The sequence below is a fragment of the Lolium perenne genome, chromosome 2 (assembly GCF_019359855.2).
Source record: "Lolium perenne isolate Kyuss_39 chromosome 2, Kyuss_2.0, whole genome shotgun sequence".
NCBI classification, from domain to species: domain Eukaryota; kingdom Viridiplantae; phylum Streptophyta; class Magnoliopsida; order Poales; family Poaceae; genus Lolium; species Lolium perenne.
Window position 1 is genome coordinate 51,901,455 of NC_067245.2, and position 5,633 is coordinate 51,907,087.

Consider the following 5,633-nt stretch of genomic DNA (forward strand, 5'->3'; position numbering starts at 1 on the left):
TACCGCACCCGCATCCATACTATATTCAGTGGTTGAGCGACAATGGTGAGATGAAGGTAAACCACATGGTGCGTGTTGAGTTTGCTATTGGACCGTATAAGGATTGCATTGATTTTGATGTCGTTCCTATGACGGTGTGTCACCTACTATTGGGAAGGCCTTGGCTCTATGACCGTTCTGTGCAACACAATGGCCGTGCCAATACATATCACTTGGAGTTCAAGGGCAAGAAAATCAATTTACAGCCTATGACACCACAGCAAATTGTCAATGAGTCTCGTCAGAAAGTTGAAGTCAATTTGGAGGATGCTTCTTTAGATAGGCGAGAGAATTGTAATGTTGTGAGTAATATAACGAAAAGTGAGAGAGTGAATTCCTTAGTCTCATTAGCCACCAAAGAAGACATGAGAGAATTTAGTGAGGATCCTATAGCCATGCCTCTTGTGCTCTTGTACAGGGGTACGGTTTTGGTTTCTAACGACATGACCCCTCTTCCTCTTGGTGTTTCTAATGTTTTGCAGGAATTTGGCGACGTGTTTCCGGATGAGGTACCCGCAGGACTTCCACCATTGCGAGGTATTGAGCATCAAATCGACTTGATTCCCGGAGCTTCGCTACCCAATCGGGCACCATATAGAACGAACCCCGAAGAGACGAAGGAGATACAGAAGCAAGTACAAGCGCTACTCGACAAAGGTTATATCCGCATAAGCCTTAGTCCTTGTGATGTTCCTGTTATTCTTGTTCCTAAGAAAGATGGTACATGGCGTATGTGCGTAGATTGTAGAGCTATAAACAATATCACTATTCGATATCGTCACCCTATTCCCCGATTAGAGGATATGCTAGATGAATTGAGTGGTGCTGCTGTTTTCTCTAAAATTGATTTGCGTAGTGGTTATCATCAAATTAGGATGAAAGAAGGGGATGAGTGGAAAACAGCCTTTAAAACAAAATTTGGTTTATATGAGTGGTTAGTAATGCCTTTTGGGTTGACTAATGCACCTAGCACTTTCATGAGACTGATGAACCATGTTTTGCATGACTTTATTGGCAAGTTTGTGGTTGTGTATTTTGATGACATATTAATTTACAGCCGCAATGAATCTGATCATATTATACATATTCGACATGTTTTGCAAGTGTTGCGTGATAGTAAACTCTATGGTAATCTTGAGAAGTGCACATTTTGCAAAGATAAGGTCATATTTCTGGGTTATGTTGTCTCTAAGCATGGAGTAGAAGTAGATGTGTCTAAAATTGAAGCTATTCAAAATTGGCCTACTCCCATGAATGTGAGTCAAGTTAGAAGTTTTCATGGTCTAGCTGGGTTTTATCGCCGTTTTGTGCCCAATTTTTCTACTATTGCTGCACCTGTGAATGAATTGACTAAAAGGGTGTTGCATTTGAGTGGGGCGTTGCCCAAGATCATGCTTTTGATGAACTGAAACGATTGTTAACTTTTGCACCGTTGCTTGCACTTCCTGATTTCAATAAGCAATTTGAGATTGAATGTGATGCTAGTGGTATTGGAATTGGTGGTGTGTTGATGCAAGAGGGTCGCCCAATTGCATATTTTTCTGAGAAACTTTCTGGTGCTAAGTTGAACTATCCAATATATGATAAAGAATTGTATGCTTTAATTAGAGTTCTTGAGGTTTGGCAACATTATTTGTGGCCAAAAGAATTTATCATACATTCTGATCATGAAGCTTTGAAATATCTGAAAGCCCAATCTACTTTGCATAGGCGTCTTGCTAAGTGGGTTGAGTTCATTGAGTCTTTTCCATACATTATTAAGCATAAGAAGGGAAAAGATAACATTATTTCTGATGCTCTATCTAGGAAGAATATGCTATTAACTCAACTTGATGTTAAAATTCCTGGTTTAGAGGTGTTATGTGATTTGTATGCTACCGATCATGATTTTGTTGAACCATATCGCTTATGTGCTCTTGGTAAAGCATGGGAAAAATATCACATACATGATGGGTTCTTGTTTCGAGCTAACAAACTATGTGTTCCAGAATCGTCGGTGCGTTTGCTCTTATTGCAGGAATCACATGCTGGAGGTTTGATGGGTCACTTTGGGCATGAGAAGACGCTACTCATGCTCGCTGATCACTTTTATTGGCCAAAGATGAGGCGGGATGTGGACAGGTATGTGAAGAGATGCATTACTTGCAACAAGTCCAAGTCCAAGCTGAAGCCTCACGGTTTGTATACACCATTACCGGCGCCTACTACACCTTGGGAAGATATTAGTATGGATTTTGTGTTGGGTTTGCCGCGTACTAAAAGAGGCCATGATTCTATATTTGTGGTGGTGGACAGATTTTCTAAAATGTCACACTTTATTGCCTGCCACAAAAGCGACGATGCGTCGCATATTGCTAACCTGTTTTTCAGGGAGATTGTTCGACTACATGGAGTCCCGAAGACTATTGTTTCTGATCGTGATGTGAAGTTCATGAGCTACTTCTGGAAGACACTTTGGGGAAAGCTTGGGACAAAGTTGCTGTTCAGTACTACTTGCCATCCCCAAACTGATGGTCAAACTGAGGTGGTGAATCGAACCTTGTCACAACTGTTGAGATCCATGATCAAGAAGAACCTGAAGGAGTGGGAAGAGTGTTTGCCGCATGTAGAGTTTGCTTACAACAGGGCGGTACATTCTACCACGGAGCTATGTCCTTTTGAGGTGGTGTATGGTTTCAAACCCATTACTCCACTTGACTTGTTGCCTTTGCCCATACATGAGAGAGTTAATATGGAGGCATCCAAGAGGGCAGATTTTGTGCGAAAAATTCATGTGAAGACTAAAGAGTTGATAGAGAAGAAAGGCAAGAGCAATGCTGCAAGGATGAATAAGAAGTGCAAAGAGATGTTGTTCAAGCCTGGTGATATGGTCTGGGTACATTTTCGCAAGGATAGGTTCCCGAAGCTGCGGAAGTCTAAGTTAAAGCCTCGTGGTGCTGGTCCTTACAAAGTGCTTGCCAAGATCAATGATAATGCATACTCGATAGATCTTCCAGTTGATGAGTTTGGTGTCAGTAATTCTTTCAATGTTGCTGATTTGACACCATATGAAGGAGAAGACCTTGGAGCGTCGGGGTCGACGCCTTTTGAAGGGGGGGAGATGATGAGGACATCCCTACTACACCACTACCTCCGTCATTAATAAATGAAGATGAACCTGCTGTGGAGCTCAAGTCCAATGAAGTTCGGATTGGACCAATTACAAGGGCTCGTGCGAAGCTACTTAATCAACAGGTGAACTTGTTTCTAAACGGTACTTTGATTGATGAGAACTTTATACTGCCTAAGTCCTATTACTTATGTATCATCAGGTATCAAGAAGAGACGAGCATCGCACGAGGAGGAGAGGAAGCATTTGGACATGAAGACGGACGTCAAGATGGACGTGAAGCTGGACATGGAGCTGGACATGAAGATATCTCATGGACGCGCGAGGAGGAGCGGGAGGCATGCGCGAGAGGAGAAGAAGAAGTCCAGGCCGGTCCAGCACCCGGTCCGAGCCGCATGACAGCCAACCTGATCAACGACCCGGTCGACCGGGCGCCAACCGGATTTGATTTATCGTACCGGATGAAAACCGGAAAACCTCGCAACTATCCGGTTGCCGCCCGGTTGACCGGACCCCAGACCGGCCGACCCGGTTGCCGCTCGGTTGACCGGGCCCCAGACCGGTCGACCCGGTCCCTGGCCCGGTTGACCGGATTCCAGACCGGACTTGTCCGAGTCTGTCTCGACCAGATCTATTCTGGGTCGGTTATTTTTGTATCTTTTCGACCAGAACTCGTCCCGGACGCCTATATAAGTGCCCAGGACGCCCCCTAGCTGCTTTAGACCACGTTTAAGATAAACCCTAGTTCTTAGTTGTTTGCTCTAGCAAAACTATTGAATCCCTACATCATATTGCTTGATATAGATCCTGAAAAAGTCTTGTGTGATCTGCTGTTCCATTGGGAATTAGACGGTTGCAACTTACCGCTTCGTGGTCGGCGGCTACGTGCGCAAGTGTGTGGAGTTGCGAATATCTTGCAGGGTTGAGAGCTGTTGCATTGGCGACAGGGACCAATCGAGAGATCTCGTTGCGTCATACAAGTTATCTTCCACTTCATCGTTGTGTATCTCCGCTGCCATCACCCCGTGATAATCATCACCACCATTGCTTACTGAGAAGATCGGGACACCCCTCATCATATTGATAGATGCATATTATGTACCCCGTTCTTAAGTATTTGTTCTGATCCAACTTGTATGCAAGAGCATGTGTGGGGTGATGTGTGTATTAAATGGAGTATCATGGTTTTATGGATTGGATATGACAATAAATTCATGATCTATTATGGTTTTGCCTTTTCTTTTGCTGCCTCACGTGAAAAAAGTGATGATCTTGTTTGTACAAGGTAGCATATTTGATATTTAAAATCATGTCAAAGTACTTATGGCTATGCTCTGTTAATTCTTAATACAAGATTGCTTGGAGTTTTTTCATTTCTTGTGGAGTATAAGAGAGATGTGTTGCATAATCTCTATGTTAGGATGTGATGCACATATGAATACGTATCTTTCACATGTTATTATTTTGCATCTTCATATTTCATTGATGAATTGTTATTGTCCACTACAACTTAAAAGAGAGAATAGTCAAGTGACCCCATGAACCTCGGTCCACTTTTTTTATCATAAGAAACACCTTTATATTGCTTTTATCTTGTTTTCTATTTGCTGCAATATTTTAATCTGAAAATACAAAAATATCTACTTTTCTTATTTGCATCCAAAACGCCAAAAACAATCAACCCATTTTATTGTTTTTACTTAGTTACTTAATTCTATCTAGTTTTACTTTTTTATTATTATTTGTGTTTTATTTACTTATGCGGAACCTTATGCTTGACAACCACACGGTGGAGTTGGGGACACAACACTTTTATTTTGCTTTGCAGGATTTCTAGAAGAAGAGAGGGAGAGAAATATCTTTTCTCAGCTCCCCGAGAGTTTGATACTAACCCTCCCTTTTGGGGAAAATTGCTTCCTGAACTACACACTTTGCACATGAAGTCCCAACGTTTTAAGAAATTTTGCTGGTGTTGTAAGCGCCATGAGAGGCCATTTATATGGTCCAATGATTTCTCATAGCGGCCGGGAGGAGCGCGTAAACTTTGTTTGCAATGATTCCCATAGAGGAGTTAGAAATTTACCCGTCATAACATTGTTGTTACAGATGTTAAATCAACGTTCTTTTTTAAGTGTGCCATCGTGTCTATCATTAGGTTCTATAGGGTCAAAATCTTACAAGGCAACTACTCTACACCCAAAACATTATATTCTCAAAAGGTTCAATTCCTCTTCTTCAAAATTTTAAAACTTAAGATTAGGTTCATAAGCCAAAGCTAAATTAACAAGACTAGCATGGGAATAAAATTTAATATGATAACAAGCTAGAGGGGACAAACTAAGTGCAACCAAACAAATAATCTTATAATTTTACTTAAACTTACGAGAAGAGTGATGATGAGAATATTATAACTTCTCGCTCTGGTTTGGTCTTGCACTTGTGTTGCCATCCTTGTTGCCCTTCCCATTGCTAGTTCTCTTGGAGC